This window comes from Stegostoma tigrinum, chromosome 39 (genome assembly GCF_030684315.1).
Source record: "Stegostoma tigrinum isolate sSteTig4 chromosome 39, sSteTig4.hap1, whole genome shotgun sequence".
In the NCBI taxonomy this organism is placed as follows: Eukaryota; Metazoa; Chordata; class Chondrichthyes; order Orectolobiformes; family Stegostomatidae; genus Stegostoma; species Stegostoma tigrinum.
This window is the reverse complement of record NC_081392.1, coordinates 2,064,167-2,082,550: the sequence shown is the minus strand read 5'-3', so window position 1 is coordinate 2,082,550 and position 18,384 is coordinate 2,064,167. Positions and strand designations below refer to the sequence as shown.

The following is an 18,384-nucleotide window of genomic DNA, read 5'->3' as shown; positions in this document are numbered from 1 at the left end:
CGTCCTGTCTGGTGCTGTGATGCTGTGCTGCTCATAGAAGTCACCAGATATGCTTACCAAGGATGCCTCAATATCCTTAATATGTTTGATCCCCTAACGCCATGGATACTCTCAATTTCCCTATTTCCACCAGTCCATTGATTGGGTCATGAACTACCAGAAACCGCAGTTTATGAAAAGTGTGATTGAGGACAGTAAGGAAGTGCTCAACATAGCCATAACAAGGGATGTCTGACCCCTAAAAAGTGGAGATCTAGTGAGGAAAGAGACATCATTCAACTCACACTCTTTAGAAAGATGCTTAAGAAAAACTGGTGAGTAATGATTGACGTGTCTGCTTCTGTGTAAAAAAGGCAAGATGTTTCTATCTTGCCATCTTTAATACTCACTGCAGCGAAAGCCCATGCGCTCTACATAAAACTCTCGGTGGAAAGCCCAACTAGTTTAACACCAGTGAGAACAGGATATTTAACTGGATAGCGTCTGTGTGGCTGACGGCAGTGGTGTCCATGAATGTTTAGGGTAGTCTTGAATGAAGTGTCCCGCCCTACGCCCTATCTAACACCTCTTTGGAGAATTATTGCGGAGGAATTATTGCATGGCAATAGGACAGCAAGGACAGGATCTGTGTTTTTGTAGCAATTTGTTCCACCTGCCTCTTCAGCTTGATGTCTACACCTCCATTCACACCAACAGATACCTCCCTGATGGTCGCCTCTTTCCTTGTCTTTTAGAGTTCAAACATTTTCCATGAACTAGATGATATGATTCTGTGCTTCAAAGAAAGGTAATTGAGGTTGGTCACTATTAAGCCTACTTGAACATTCCTGTCCCTTACAGTTTCTTCAGGCAGTCCTTCAACTGCTTTTCCCTGGTCGATTTGAAGGAGAGATTCAGGAAGACAACGCTGGTGAACAACACCGACTACTTGGTTTGAGTGCATTAATAAACCTCTGCTCTAGCTGTGAGACCCACTGCTGTGCCCAAAAACCCTTGTCAGTGTCTCAAAGATCTGCTATGGACTTATAGAGTAATAGAGTTATACAGTGCGGAAACAGACCCTTTGGTCTTACTCACCCACGCAGTCCACATATCCTGATCTGGTCCCATTTGCCAGCATTTGGCCCATATGTCTCTAAACCCTTCCTGTTCATGTACCCATCCAGATTCCATTTTAAATGTTGTAATTGCACCAGGCTCCACCATCTGCCTTTGGCAGCTCATTGCATACACACACCACCCTCTGCGTAAAATGTTTCCACTCAGGTCTCTTTTAGATCTCTCCCTCGCACCTTAAACCTATGCCGTCTAGTTTTGGACTCTCCTATCCTGGAAAAAAAGACCTTGGGTATTCACCATGCCCCTCATGATTTTATAAACCTCTGTAAGGTCACCCTTCAGCCTCCAATTCTCCAGGAAAAAATGCCCCAGCCTATTCAGCCTCTCATTATAGCTCAAACCCTCCAATCCCGGCAACATCCTTGAAAATCTTTTCTGCACCTTTCGAGTTTAATAACATATTTCCTATAGCAGGGAATCCAGAATTTAATGCAATATTCTAAATGTGACCTCATTAATTTCCTATACAGACCAAAATGACATCCCAACTCCTGTATTCAAGACACTGACCAATGCACCCCCCCCCCCCCACCAATTTAGGCAAGCATGCCAAATACCTTCTTCACTACCCTGTCTACCTGTGACTCCATTTTTAGGGAACTATGCACCTGCACCTTTAGATCTCTTTATTCAGCAATACTTTCCCGGGCCCTACCACTAACTGCATAAGCCCTGCCCTTGTATGCCTTACCAAAATGAAACACCTTACATTTATCTAAATTAAACTCCATCTGCCACTCCTCAACATTTTGGCCAATCGGAACAAAGACCCATTGTACTCTGAGATTACCTTCTTCACTGTCCACTACACCACCAATTTTGGTGTCACCTGCAAACTTATTAACCATGCCACCTCTATTCACATCCATATCACTTATATAAATGAAGAAAAGTAGAGGACCCAACACCGATCCTTGCAATGACACTGCTGCACAGGCCTCTACTCTGAAAAACAACCCTTTACTACCACCTACGTCTCCTACCTTCAAGCTAATTTTGGATCCAATTGGCTATCTCCCCTTAGATTCCCTATGATCTCACCTTACTAATCTTGTGGAACCTTCTCAAACACCTCATTGAAGTCCATGTAAACAATGTCTACCACTCTGCCTTCATCAATTTTCTTTGTCACCTCTTCAAAAAACTCAGTCAAGTTCACGAGACTCAATTTCCCATGCTCAAAGTCATTTGAATATGTGCTCCTTCACTTCCTAAATATCTTCATAGTATTTCCCAACAGACTTTTCTAATGAGCTAACTCGCCTCCAATAATCCCAGAGCAGCTTCAGCCTCCTTCAACCTCATGAATATTGCCAGTTTCAACTCTGCCATCATATGTTCTATATCAGCCAAGACCTTTCAACCTCATCTGCCATGATTTGATATCTTTGCTCTGAAATACCACTGGCTACAATAGAAATGACAAGATGAGATTCGAACCATGTGCATGAGGCAGGAATTCCTAATTCCACTGTATCCTGTCCTTCCCATGAGCCCACCTTCCACCATAGACACCCATTTTTTGAGAGTTTGTTCCCGACACCAGCTGCCCTTCCTCTCTGTCCCCACCCGCTGCTGAAGAGTGGCACCAGTTGCCATGTACAGAAAATTGGACTGTTTGTGCCTCAGGGTAGTGTCTTAGGCCCAATCGTCTTCAGGTGCTTCATGAATGACATTCTTTCCATCACATGTTCAGGTTTTATGCCAAAGATTCCACAATATTTAGCATTATCCGTGACTCCTCAAATATTGAGGCACAAACCCTCCAATATTCTGTACTTGGCAGTTGGTGTCAGCATACCAATTGCAGCATTGACTTCTGCTTTTGAAAGTCTCTGCTACACACAGGCCTAGGAGACCCACACAGCCATTCAGAAAATTAGAGGGACTGCTGCTGAGGAACCCGTCCTGGAACTGAGATGACTGTCCTCCAACAAACACACCCATCTACCGATGTGGCAGGAATAACTCCAACTAATGGAGAAATCCAGGAAGACACTTCAGGTCAAACAAAATTTCACACTAAACCACATAAGGTAAATTAGCATATGTTCAAAAATATTATATGTATAATATCCAGGCTTGGGCTGAAAAGTGGCAAATAACACTTGTGCCACACAAATGCCAGGCAATGACCATTTCCAACAAAAGACAAACTAACCACCATCCCTTGATATTCAATGGCATTACTATCACTGAATTCCTCACTATCAACATCATGGGTATAGCATTGACCAGAAACTCAGCTGAACTTGCCATATAAATACACTGGCTACAAGAACAGGTCAGAGGCTGGGAATCCTGCAGCAAGTAACTCATCTCCTGACTCTGCAAAGCCAAATTTCACCATGTTACTGACACAAATTTTCACAGGGGTCATTTTGTGATGTGAATTTTGGAATGTGGGCATTACTGTCGAAGCCAGTATAAATACCAAGCCCTGGTTGCTCATGAGAAAGTAGTAGTGAGCTGCCTTCTTGAATCACTGCAGTCCATGTACTGACCCAAATTGTCTTTAGGGAGAGAATTCCAGGATCTTGACTGAGTGACAGTGAAGGAAAGGTATATATTTCCAACTCAGATGGTAAGTGACTTGGAGGGTAAGTTGCAACTGGTGATGTTCCCATGTATCTGCTGCCCCAGCCCTTCTAGATGGTAATGGCTGTGTGTGTGGAAGATGCTGTCTAAGGATATTTGGTGAATTTCCACAGTGGTCTTGTGTATAGTACACACTACTACTACTGAGCTTCAGTGGGAGAAAGAGTGGGTTCTTGTGAATGTACCAATCAAGTGGGTAAATTTGTCCTGGATGGTGTCAAGCTTCTTGAATGTAGCTGGAACTGCACCCTTCCAGGCAAGTGGAGAGTATTCCTAATTGTGCCTTATAAGGTAAGGGACAGGTTTCTCCCAGTTCACTTTCCAGCGTTGACAAGTCAGTGAATTACTGGCCAACACTGCCCAATTACCGGCCAGTGTTGCCCAAGTCACCGGATCACCGTCTACCGTGGGGTACTGTCGGCCCGGGTGCCTCCATTCTGCTTCATGCTGGATAGAGAACGAGAGTGAGGCAAAAACAGCAGAGGGTGTTGTTTGGGACGATTCAGTTCAGAACCGGCTCCGCGACGCTGTAGAGGCGAAAGGCAGAAGGTCGGTAACACATTTCGTGTCAGCATTGGCGTTGTGCACACATTCACTCTGCTCACAATCTTAACATTTCCAATACATTGCTGCAGTGCAATTAGCGAAAGCGCACAGGGAAAAGGCAACATTTTGTTGGATGCGGTGCAAACCAGGAGTATTCGGTCATCTCTCGTTAGGATATTGTGTTAGGCTGTGACCTGCATCTCTAGCACCGAGTATTCAGGTGCATTTTCTTACATTGTTGGGCGGTTGGTTGAAGGAGCAAGTTCCACTCCACGGGGACTGAGTTATCCCTCCTGTAGAATCATTGCGGAGAAACGAGTGTCAAGACAAGAGGTTCCGAACCTCCCTTAAAGCACCGTTTTCACGCTTTCCGAGGTTGTAAATGTAGGACAGCGCTCTGGAGGCTGGTCTCACACCCGGTGAGATTGCAGCACCTTGCTACAGCTCTGACAGTGCCTAGTCGTACTGGTACCAAGCAGCCTGACAAATTTTTAACCTCTGTAGGCTAAGCTCCATTATACAAGCGGAAGGTTGGGGTTGGGTGGGTGGCGCGGTTGTATGAGTTTTGTATCATTTATAATGTTATGCTGGCCAGAAAATAAACGATTTCATTCACTTTCACAGCATATAAGCAATTATTTTGGCAACATCTTATTTTCCAGAAAGACTGTGAAATGGGGCTGAATGAACTGAACGTATTTGTTCAGTAGGTCTAGCAGATTTTTTTTAATAGCCCTTAGTTTTTTTTAAAAAAGTGAAACGTGATAAATGGGAATGAAAAGCAGAAGGCACCGGATTAGTCCATCTGAAGAACTGCGATGGTTCTCCTTTAAGTGCAGAGAGATTAAGAGGAGATGCCATAAATGCATTCCAAATCCTGCAAGGTTTTTCAATAAATAGGGCTTCTCCCCAGTTGGCAGGACAATGGGTAATCAGAGAATGAGAAGTAACTGGCAACAGGAGTAGGGCACAGTGTGAAAGAATGCTCCAGCATTCTATATTAACTTCAGAAGGGAATTAGATACGTTGAAAACTAGCACTGATAAAGTTGCCATGAAACTGTGAATCAATTGTCATAAAACATTATCTGCTCCACTACTACCCTTTAGGGAAGATTTATTCCATGCACAACATGGGGACATCACTGCCCAGGCCAGTACTTTCTACCCACCAGAGGATGATGCCGTCTTGAAAAACTGAAATCCTTGTAGTGTAGCATCACCCACAATGCAGTTTGGAGGAAGTTCTGGATTCTAAGACAGTGAAGAAATGGCAACATGTTTTTAAGTTACGATGGTGAATGGCTTGGAGGGCAACTTGCAGGTGGTGGTGTTACCATGTTCCTGCTAGCTTTGACCTGGATGTCTCAGTGGTAGAGGGAGTAGATGTTTGTGAATGTGGTGCCAATTAAGTGGGCTGCTTTGTCCTGGATGGTATTGAGTTTCTTGTGTTGTAGGAGCTGCACCCATTCAGGCAAATGGGGATATTCCATCTCATTGCTGACTTGTGCCTTGCAAATAGAAGGGCTTTAAGGAGTCAGGAGTGAGTTATGTGCTGCAGAATGCTTAGCCCCTGATCAGCTCTTGTAGATACAATATTTATGTTCTGTGATAGAATCATAGAGTAATACAGCCCTCAACCATCCTATTGGTTACCTCTTCAAAAAGCTGTAAAAGATTTTACAGACATAACTTCCTGCTATGGCCCAAAATGGCCCATACTGACCATGGTGCCCACTCAGCTAGTTCCAATTGCCCACATTTGGTCAATATCTCGCTAAACCCTGCCCATCCATATACCTATCCAAATGTTTTTAAAACGTTGCTATTGTATGTGCCTCAAGTACTTTCTCCAGCAGCCCATTCCATACACGCCACTCTCTGTGTGAAGAAATTGCCCCTCAGGTCCTTCTTAAAACTATCCCCTCTCACCATATCTAGCCCCTCGTGATTTTATATGCCTCAATTAGGTCACTCCTCATTCTCCTACATTCCAAGGAATAAAGTTCTATCCTAGCCACCCTCTCCCTATAACTCAGGCCTGCTAGTCTAGGCAACATTATTGCAAACCTTCTTGGCACACTTTCCAATTTAACTATGTCTTTCCTATAACAGGGTGACCAAAACTGTACACAATACTCCAAGAGTAGCCTTGCCAGCAACTTATACAACTGTAACATAACATTCCAACTCCAATACTCAAAGTCTCGACCAATGAAGGCCAGCATGTTTAATGGCTTCTTCACCATCCTGTCCGCCTGTGATGCTGCTTTCAACGAACCATGTACTTGTCCTCTTAGGTCCCTCTCATCCACATCACTGCTCAGGACCTTACCATTTACTGTTATAAGTCCTACCTTGGTTGACTTTCCAAAGTACAACACCTCACACTTAGCTTATTGAATTGCATTTGCTAATCCTCACCCCACATTCCCATCTGAACAAGATTGCTCTGTAATTTTTGATAACCTTCCTTCCTAACGATGATAGCTCCTAATTTTGCATCATCTGCAAACTTACTAATCGTGTCTTGTACATTCATATCCAGATCATTCATGTAAATAACAAATAACAAAGGTCCCAACATCGGCCCCTATGGCACATAACTAGTCACAGGCCTCCGGTCCAAGAAACAACTTTCAATCATCACCCTCTGCTTCCAACCATCAAGCCAGTTTTGAATCCAATTAGCTAGTTAACTTACATGACAATTACAACCTAACTTACATGAACAGCTTGCCTTGCGGGAACTTTCAAAGGCCTTACTAAAGTCCATATAGATGACATCCACTGCCCTGTCCTCAACCATCCTCTTGGTTACCTCTTCAAAAAAACTCTAAAAGATTTTACAGACATAACTTCCTGTGCACAAATCCAAGTATCCCTAATCAGACCTTGCCTATGCAAAAGTTGGTTGATCTGTCCCTCAGTATCCTCTCCAACAACTTGCCTACTACTGATGTCAGGCTCACTGGCCTGCAGTTCCCTGGCTTGCCTTTGCTACCTTTCCTAAACAATGGAATAACATTGGCCACCCTCCAGGCTTCCGGAACTTCACCAGTGGCTAAAAATCTCTGCAAGGGCTTCTTGTTCCCTAGCCTCCCATGACATCTGAGGATGGACTTGATCAGTCCCAGGGGATTTATCCACTTTAATGCGCTTTACAGCTGCAAAAACCTCCTCTCTATATGGTCCAAAACATCCCCATTTGTTTCCCTTTTTAGCATCCATGATTCTTTCCTCAGTAAACACTGAGGAGAAATATTCCTTAAAAATCTTCCCCATCTCCTGTAGGCTCCATACGTAGTTGGCCATGCTGATCTTTAAGGGGATCTTCCCTGTTCCTTGCCACTCCCTTACTCTTAATATAGCTATAGAACCTCTTGGAATTATCTTTAACTTTATCTGCCAGATCCATCTCATACCCTCTTTTCGCTCTTCCGATTTCCCTCTTGTATGTGCTGCGATAGTCATCTAGCGATTCACTTGAACCCGATAGCTTAAACCCAATGTATGCCTTCTTCTTTTTCCTGACCAGAGCCTCAACATCTCATGTCAACCAGGGACAGCTAAACCTGTCAGCTTTTCCCTTCAGACTAAGAGGGTCACAACGTCCCTTGACTCTTGATATCAGACTTTTAAAAGCCTCCTTTTTGCTCATCATTCCTTTTCTTTGAAACAGAGTCACCCAAACAACCTCTGCTGGATCCTGCCTAATGGCTACAAAATTGGCCCTGCTCCTGTATAGCACCTTAACTTGTGGACCTATCTCATCTTTTTCCATAGCTATGTTAAAACTAAGAGAGGTATGGCCACTAGACCCAAAATGCTCTCCGACTGATACTTCAGTCATTTGCCCAACCTTGTTTCCTAAGAGGAGGTCCAGTGTTGCACCCTCCCGAATAGGACCCTCTACATGTTGATTTAGGAAACCTTCTTGGACATATTCGAAATATTTCACCCTGTCTGGGCCTTTTACGCTGTGGGTGGCCCAGTCAATACAGGGGAAATTAAAATCTCCAACCAATACTTCTCTATTATTCCTACAAGCATCTGCAGTCTCTCGACATATCTGCTCCACTAGTACCCGCTGGCTATTTGGGGCTCTGTGGAACAGTCCCAACAGAATAAGAGAGAGACCATCAAGAAGTTTCTATTTCTACTCTCACTGGCACGTGGCATTGGGAGTAATTCGGAGATCACTACCCTTGAGGTTCTGCTTTTTACCTTCTTACCTAACTCCCTCTACTTATTTTGCAGGACTCCTTCCTTTTGTCTATCCATGTCATTTGTACCGATGTGCAGAATGACATCTGGCTGTTCACCGTCCCCCTTCGGAATGTTCTGCAACTGCTCACAGACATCCTTGACCCTGGCACTCTGGAGGCAGCACACCATCCTGGTGTCTCTTCTGCGACCACAGAACCTCATTTCTGTCCCCCTCACAACTGACTGTCCTTTTGGTATTTCTCAGTCTGACCACACCGTTTCCCTCTGAGCCTCAGAGCTAGTCACATTGCCAGTGACCTGATAGCTACTGCTAGCTCCTGAAAGGTCATCACCCCCAACAGTATCCAAAAGGGTATACCTGTTATTGAGGGGAATGGCCACAGGGAAACCTTGCACTATCTGCTTTCCCCCACATTGAGAGCAAGCTTACTGTTCAGAGGCATAGTAAAGGGAGGGAGAAGACTTCTGGTTTATAGTGCATTTATTTCAATGCAAGAAGTCTGACTGGTAAGGCAAATGGGGCTGAGAGAAGGGCAAGATTGGCAGCTCAATGTTCCAGGATACAGAAGCTACAGGTATGACAGAGGTACAAGTAAGTGAGGAGGCAGGGAGTTGTTCTTTTGATGAGATAGGACATAACTGTGCTTAGAGAGGATATTCTTAAGGAGTCATCAAATGAGGCCATATGATTAGAACTTAGAAACAAGAAATGGATAGTCACTTTGTAGGAACAGTTTCATAAACCCCCAAATAGCCAACAGATCAGATATGTTGAGAGATTGCAGATGCCTGTAGGAATAATACAGTAGTATTGGTTGGAGATTTTAATTTCCCCTGTATTGACTGGGCCACCCAGAGCGTAAAAGGCCCAGACAGGGAGAAATTTGTCAAATATGTCCAAAAATGTTTCCTAACTCAATATGTAGACGGCCCTATTCGGGAGGGTGCAACACTGGACCTCCTCTCAGGAAACGAGGTTGGGCAAATGACTGAAGTGTCAATCGGAGAGCATTTTGAGTCTAGTGGCCATACCTCTCTTAGTTTTAACATAGTTATGGAAAATGATAGGATAGGTCCATAGGTTAAGGTGCTAAACAGGAGTAGGGCCAATTTTGTAGCCATTAGGCAGGATCTAGTAGAGTTTGATTGGATGAGAGATAACAAAGTGTGGAGCTGGATGAACACTGCAGGCCAAGCAGCATCACACAAAATGCTCAGATGCTGCTTGGCCTGCAGTGTTCATCCAGCTCCACACTTTGTTATCTCTCATCCAATCAACCTCTGCTAGATCCTGCCTAATGACCACAAAATTGGCCCTGCTCCTGTTTAGCACTTTTGTTATCTCGGATTCTCCAGCATCTGCAGTTCCCGTTATCGTTGATTTGATGAGTCTGTTTGAAGGAAAAGGAACGACTGGCAAACTTTTAAAAGTATAATATCAAGAGTCCAGATACAGGATGTCCCTGTTAGTGTAAAGCGAAAATGTTGGCAGGTTTAGGGATCCCTGGCTGACAACGGATATTGAGGCTCTCGTCAGGAAAAAGAAGAAGGCATAAATTGGATTTAAGTTATCGGGTTTAGGTGAATCAGTTGATGATTATAAACAATTGTAGGAACACATACTAGAGGGAAATCAGAAGAGCAAAATGAGGTTATGAGATAGATCTGGCAGATAAGGTGAAAGATAATCCCAAGAGGTTCTATAGCTATATTAAGAGTAAGAGGATGGCTAGGGAGAGAATAGATCCCCTTAAGGATCTGCCTGGCCGAAGGCGATGGGAAAGATTTTTAATTAATATTTCTCCTCAGCATTTGCTGAGAAGAGAATCATGGATGCTAAGAAAATAAATGAAACAAGTGGGGATGTTTTGGACTGCATTAGCAAAGAGGAGGTGTTTGCAGCCTTGATGCTCATTAGAACGTAGAACATTGAACATAGAACAGTACAGCACAGTACAGCCACTTCAGCCCACAATGTTGTGCCGAACTAATCAAGTTACATACTTACAATAATCAAAAACATATCTTCTTTTTCCTATTTTGCCAACAAATAGACGCATATGCATATACATATACCCACATGGTTATGAATTCACATGTCCAATAATCACAATGCATTAACACTTCTTTAATTTACTCTTGGGATTTAGGTATCACTAACTGGTGTCCTGGAAATGATAGCAAAACTGAGTGATACTGCTGAATTCTGCTGGATTAACATTATGAATATTGCGTTTAGCGGAGGCGGTGGCATAGTGACATTATCACTAGACTGTTAATCCCAAGGTCCAGGTTCTTGGGACCTGAGGTGAAATCCTGCCTTGACAGATGGTGAAATTTGTATTCAATTTACAAAAAACAAACTGCGTTTAAGAGTCTAATTATGACCAGGAAACCATTGCTGATTATCAGATAAACCCAATTGGTTCACTAATGCCCTGTAAGGAATGAAGTCTGCTAATCCTAACTGATCTGGCCTAGATTTCACTCCAGACTCACAGCAATGTAGGTGACTCTCAACTTCCCTCTGGGCAGTTGGGAATGGGCAAATAAATACTGGCCAGCGATGTCCACATCCCATGAATTAATAAAAAACAACCAGAAAGGACATCATAGTAGTTTGATGCAGTGATCCTATACATAGTCAAAATTGGATTAAATCTCCCCGACTGCACCATCAGAAATAACACAGAGGAGACGGATTTCAAATTTAATTCCCAAATTGGAAAGAATGGGGCACAGACCAATACCCCATTGTGACATCTTTCCTGTAAAAGTGTGCTATTTGGAACATCCAACAACGGATGTGGTATGACTATGGGAAACTAAAACCTTTGTGGCTCACTTCATAACCAGGAATTAGTATCATCATCAGTATCTCTTTTGTTCTCGAAACAAGTTGGTGGTGTCAAGATAATTTCACTGGGTCAGTAAGCCACAGGCCCAGATTAATGCTCTGGGTAAATGGATTCAAATCCCATCACAATAATTTGTGGAATTTAAATTCAGTAAACAAAATATCTGAAATTTAAAACAGGCACAGCAGTAATGAAATCATTATCGATTGTTGCAAAAACCTGCTATATTGTTCTGTGTGAGGAGGCAATGGCCAATTGGTTATTATCGCTGGACTGTCAGTCCAGAGCCCCAGATAATGTTCTGGGAAATCAGGTTGAGTTCCGCTACGGTAAATGGTGAAATGTGAATTCAATAAATATCTGGAATTAAGAGTCTAATGATGACCGTGAATCCATTTCCGATTGTTGGAAAAACCCATCTGGTTCACTAATGTCCTGTAGGGAAGGAAATTGCCGTCCTTACCTGGTCTGGCCTACATGTGACTCCAGACCCACAGCAATGTGGTTGACTCAACTGCCCTCTGGGCAATTTGTAAAGGGCAATAAATGCAGCCTAACCAGCGACACCCTCGCCCTGTGAATGAATTAAAAGAATTTTTAAAAAGGTTGAATTTAAAGGAGAGAAATCTATCAACCTTACCTGGTCTTGCCTACGTGTGACTCCAGCCTCAAAGCCGTGTGCTTAGCTGTTCTCAAGACAGTTAGGGATGAATGACAAATATTGTCTTACCAACAATAGCCACACCGTCTAAACAAATGGAAAACACACATAGGTAAGCAACGTCATTCTTGCCTTAAATGAAAAGGTTGTCTCACTGCAAGGGATGTGAGTATAATATTTGGTGTGACATTGTTGTGCAGTACTGAGGAAATGTTGCAATGTCAGATACTGACCTTCACATAAACTGGTAAATTAAGGCTGCATCTGCGCTTCTAGAAGAGTTAACAGACTCCAGAGCCATTAATCTGAAGAAGGCCAAAGGGATTTAATCACCTAATATAATATCTCCTGATATACTTTATTTTCTTTTTTATTAATTTTAAAATTAATTATTCAGATGTGAGCATCACTGGTATTTATTGCCCATCTGTAAATGCCCTTGAGAAGGTCGTGGTGAGTCGCGGGCTGCAGTGCTGTTAAGGAGGGAGATGTAGAATATTGACTCAGACAGCGCAGAAATGTGATAATGGTCCAGATTTTCTGCTGGCCAGTTGGTCATTATTGTAATATAGAGAAACAGAAGGCTGGAAGAACAAAGCAGGCTAGGTGGCATCTGGAGAAAAGGAATGGTCAACATTTTGGGTATTGCCCTTCTTCAGGACCCTTCCTAAAGAAGGGTAATACCCGAAACATGACTGCTCCTTTTCTCCAGATACCGCCTGGCCTGTTGTGTTCTACCAGCCTTCTGTTTGTCTACTCTGTATTTGAACAACTGCAGTTTTTTGTCTCTATTTTGTAACATAGATGGGAATTGGACACAGGGATCCAGTGGGATCCCAATTGTACCACACTCCGAAATGTCCAGGATACTGTAAATTATGCTGAACAATTTCTCTATGCTAGATCCCTCTGAAGATATCTGTTTTAATCAGAGATTCAGGTGGATCCAGTGAAATTAAGTAAATAATTATTCAGGACTTATCCTGCATAACTATTCAATCTTACCTCACACACCCTGAATACATTTTCCCCAGATCACTTACAGCCCCTGACTCTGACATCCCTGGGACGTGACAACCATGTTGCATTCTTGACCCAGTCTCCTCTTTCCCCCCTCTGGAACCCGCTTCGGATTCACCTGCTCCAGACTCAGTTCCCCTTTCTCTTGCTCTGGACAATTCCCCAGTTCCCCTATTCCCAAACAGTTCCCAATTGACGGACTGCAGACCCACTCCCAGTTCCCCAACTCTGGACCTACTCCACTTTTCCCCCCGTTCTAAACCAACTTCTTCCTTCATCTACGCTTCACTTTCCCTGCTCCAGAGCAACTTCGCACTTCTCCCACTCTTGGTCCACTCCCCTATGCCCACAGCAGACCCACTGTCCTCTTCACTTGCTGTGGACCCTATCCCCAATTCACCTGCTCCAAACTCACTCCCTGTTTCCCTGGCTCCAAGCTGACTTCCCACTTCCCCTACTCTCAGCTGACTCCCAACCATCCGACTGCACACACATTCCCAATTACCCCACTCTGGACCCACCCAACCTTTTCTCCACTCCCAACTCACTCTTCCCTTCGTCTGCTCTGGACCCATTCCCCACTTTCCCTGCATTAGACCAACTCCCCACTTCTCCCATTCTAGGATCACTCCCATACCCCCACTCCAGATCCAGACCTCGTTCCCCCATCCCAGCCCCAGTTCCCCCCTTCCTGTGCACTGGATCCACTCTCATCTTAGCCTGCTCTAGACTCCACTCCTGATATACCTTCATCCATTCGCTGCCCCTTTTCCCTGCTATGAGCCCATTTCCAATTCACCCATTCCAGACCCATTCCCCTTTACCCTGCTGAGAACCTACTTAACTCTTTGTCCACTCTGGGCCCACACCCCTACCTCTACCCTGGACTCACTTACCCTTTTCTCCTGCTCTGGACTCAGTCCCCCTTTCCCCTGCTCTGGATTTATTGTTCCTTTCCATACTCCAGACCCACCTCTAATTCACTCACTTCCTCTTCCCCCTTATACCTTTCCCATCCTTCACTCACTTCGGACTTACTCCCCTTTTGCCCTGCTCCGGAATCTGAAAAGTGGAGAATAATAATTATGGAGAATTTCAACTTCCCAGATATTAGTTTGGTTGGTGAAGCTGATAGAGGAATGGAGTTCTGATTGAACTCCTTTCTAACCTATCTAAAAAGTTCAGTAAGTAAAGAGTCACCACTGGATTTATTAATGAGGAATATACACCAACAGGTAGGAAAAGGAAAAGTAGAACATCTAGGTTTCTGTGGCATCCTTCCATCGCACAGAGAAATTAAGGAAGTGAGTGGATGAGCCGTATGTGGGCTGGACTTTGGGCAGTGAGCCACATCTTTTGCTAAAGGACTGGTGACTGTGTCTTGGGCTGGGTGAGGTGGACCAGCCTTTTGCTGGCGGCCATGAGCTGTAGTTTTTGATGGGGTTTGTGCCGTTTGCCAGGAGCTGTCCTTTTGCCAGGAGCAGGGAAGAGGGGACCATCTGCTGGGTCTGACAAAGGAGTGGGATGTTGTGACTACTGGAAGATGGAGGAACTAGTTAAAGAAGTGTGGGAATCAAGAAGAAGGTGACAACAGAAGGGGATGGGGTGGAGGAGGTTGCATGTAGTGTATAGGAAGGAGAAGGAGGCTGCAAGAAGGCTGAAGAGAAAGAGATTTTAGGGGTGGCTGTGAAGGAGACTGCAGGGCAGGTGGTGAAGTGGAAGGGATAGGAAGCTGTCAAGGAAAAAGCATTTTGCATCTGTCAACAAAGAAATACGCAGCTAACTGGAAGTCAAGAAAACTTGATATCAACGAAATAATGAATTCACTGCAAATGAATGTTGATCTCTATTTTATGCTTGCATAAGGAGCTATTATACTTGGAGAAAATGCAGGAGGTATTATTCGAATAAGCACTGTGTGAATTATTATGTTTAAATCTGAGTTTTCCTTGTGTATTGTGGCTTAAATTTAATGATCTGGCGATAAATATTGAAGATATTGATTTTTTTCTAATTCTGCTTCAGTTCTGTGCATGTATCAGAAACGTCAACATAAATACTGAAAATAAAGTTACTATGTAACTGCACCACCTAATATGGCAACACCTTTGAGTAGGACATTTGTCATCTTATGGATAAACCAAACTCTGCCAGCATGAGAGGGACTGCATGTTGACCAATGCAGCTTTCCTCAGAATGGAAGGCTAATACAGGATCATTAGTGTAAGCCAACTCATTAACAAGGAATTTGATTTGATTTATTGTAGTACCATGTATCTAAGTACAGTGAAAAGCTTCATTTGTGAGTAGTGCAGGCAGATCATAGCAAACAAGGACATAAGATCGTAGGATGCTCAGACAGAGTGATGCATACAGGTTACACTGCACAGGACGGGTGCAAAACAGGACCAACATTAACAGGATCAACACTGTTCAAAGTTAGAAAGTCCATTCATCAGTCCAAGAACACTAGGGAAGAAGCTGTTCATGAACCTGTTGGTGTGTGTGATGAAGCTTCTGTATATTCTACCTGACGGAAAAGGTTGTAGGAGAGCATTACCAGAGTGAGAGGGGTCTTTGATGACGGCAGCGTTTCTGCAGCAACAGGAAGTGTAAATGGAGCCCATGAATGGGAGGTTGGCTTCTATGATGGTCTGGACTATGCACACCACTTCCTGTAGTTTCTTGTGGTCCTGCACAAAGTCATTGCCATACCAGGCCATTGTACACCTGGATAGTACACATTCTGCTGTGCATTGGTGAGGGTCCTTACGGACGTGTTGAATTTCCTAAGCCACCTGTTGAAGAAGAGGTATTGTTGTGCCTTCTTGACCGTCGCATTGACGTGGGAAGGCCAGGACAGGTTAATGGTTGTTGTCACTCCTAAGAACTTGACGCTGTCAACACTGCTCCATTGATGTAGATGGGAGTGTGTTCTGCTGCTTTCTTTCTGAAGTCAATGATCAGTTCTTTTGTCTTGCCAACATTGAGGGATGGTTGTTATTATTGCACCATGACACCAAGCCCACTATCTCCTTTCTGTATTCTGACTCATCATTGTTTGATGTCCATCTTACCACCATGGTGTTGTCAGCAAACTTGTAGATGACATTTGTTTGGAATTTGGCTGTACAGTCATGGATGTTCAGGAGGTACAGTAGGGGATGAGAATGCTTCCTTGGGAGCTCCAGGGTTGAAGGTGCCGTTGTCTGTCTTCACCGATTGTGGTCTGTGGCTCAGGAAGCTGAGGATCCAGTTGCAGAGGATGGAACCAAGACCTAGGTCTTGGAGTTTTGAGATCAGCCTGGAGTGCATTATGGCATTAAAGGCGGAGCTGTGATCAATGAGTAGGAGTCTGAGATACGTGACCTTGATGTCCAGATGTTCCAGGCGTGGATGCAGGCCTAGGGAAATGGTGTCCACTGTGAACCTGTTATGTCGGTGAGCAAATTGCAGGGGATCAAGACAGGCTAGGAGGCTACAGTAGATGTGGGCCATGACCAGCCTTTCAAAGCACTTTGTGATTATGGAAGTCAGAGCCACTGGCTGGTGGTGGTGAATGTGTTTCGGATCTCATGTCAGCAAAGCTAAGCAGCTTTCTTTCCAGTGATAATGGGAACGCAGATGCTGGAGAATCCAAGATAATAAAGTGTGAAGCTGGACGAACACAGCAAGCCAAGCAGCATCTCAGGAGCACAAAAGCTGACGTTTTGGGCCTAGACCCTTCATCACCCTCTGATGAAGGGTTTAGGCCCGAAACGTCAGCTTTTGTGCTCCTGAGATGCTGCTTGGCCTGCTGTGTTCATCCAGCTTCACACTTTATTATCTCAGCTTTCTTTCCATTCTGGTATCTGAGTTTTCATACTTTGTACATGATCTAAAGGCATGTGACAGCAACAAAGAGAAGAGTGTGCCATAACACAATCCTGTTTGACCCCCATGCAGGTCTAAAAGGTGTTTGTTGTTGCCTTGTCATAGCTGACTTTACCTCTCATTGTTGTGATGGAAAAATTTAAAAATCACATTGAGCAGCAGCAGGCAGCCAGTTTATTCCAACAACTTAAATAGGCCCAGACACTCTAAATGTGCGTGCGAGAGACAGGGAAGGGGCATCTCCAAAAGAAGCCTAATTGTCTGGGATAATTCAATCATGGTGCGATCAGTTAGGAAACAGCAGCCTCAGTCTCTGGAACACATCCTTTGCATGAGGGAACCAGTCTGAAGGAACAGCGAGAGGGTGAGAGGCAGCAGTGAGCAGGGCTGGAGGTGGGAAGGCTGTAACTAGCAGAGCTGGAGCTAGAGAGGACAGAGGGAGTAGGACCAGTGGGGCAAGTGTGTAATAGTACAGCTAGGAGCTGAGAGGAGGAGGTCAAGCAAGAAGCAGGGACTACAATGCATTATTGTTCAAAAAAGTCAACCTTGATTTAGTAAATTTCAGTTCAGATTTTAGTAAATCATCTTTTAAAGTTAAAAATTAACTTTTAAAAAAAATGTTATTACATGTAGGGCAAGGCAGTTGGGAATTGAACTATGACATTCTTGCCCAGACATAGGGACACTACCACTGCACCATAAGATCTTTCATTTGGAGCTTTACCTTGAATTACTTAGTGCATATGTTATTGTTTAGAATACTGTGGTGGGTTACTTGAGATAGGATGGTTATTTGTGCTTCAATTTTTAATGAGGGTGGCAAGTCTAGGATGAATAGGTTTGGTGTAAAGTACCCCCTTCCTACCCCTTGCCAATGTGGACTATTGAAACTGTAGCTCTGAATATTCACTGATGTTTTACTTATTCCCTCCGACACTTTGTCAGGGCTCATAATCTCTCGGCTACTGCAATGCTGCCACTGATTAAACGGAAATCTGTTTACCTCTGAATGGCCTCATTCTCTGCAGTCAGAGCTGAAATGTTGGCAGATCTGGATTAACTAGCCTGGCAAAAATCATATCATTTTCTGTACTACAGTGGCCTGTGGGAGATCTTGGAGTAAAAGTGATACCCTGGATAGTTTTTGGAAATAATTATATTTACAGTTGAGACTTTTTCTTTGTGTTTCTCTCAAGACAATTCACCAGTTATTGTTGCCTGTTCGCAACAAACAACTACACTTTCCATCACGAACCATTTCAATTTCCTCCCCAAACTTCTCGGACGACATGTCCATCCTGGGCCTCCTGCATTGCCACAGTGACACCACCCGAAAGATGCAGGAGCAGCATCTCCTATTTTGCTTGGGAACTCTGCAGCCCAAGGGTATCAATGTGGACTTCACAAGCTTCAAAATCTCCCCTTCCACAACCACACGCCAAAACCAGCCCAGCTAGTCCCCACCTCCTTAACATTCCTC

The 18,384-nt window shown here is 43.9% G+C and overlaps 1 protein-coding gene across 1 annotated transcript in view; it reads left to right on the top strand.

Moving 5' to 3' along the window:
• The first annotated feature begins 4,144 nt into the window (after positions 1 to 4,144).
• The window catches only part of LOC125447794 (synaptosomal-associated protein 25), a 196,502-nt gene continuing 182,262 nt past the window's right edge, over positions 4,145 to 18,384 (top strand). Inside the window, exon 1 of the mRNA XM_048522519.2 lies at positions 4,145 to 4,266. The gene's annotated coding sequence lies outside the window, so the exon portion shown is untranslated. The remainder of the gene's footprint in view (positions 4,267 to 18,384) is intronic.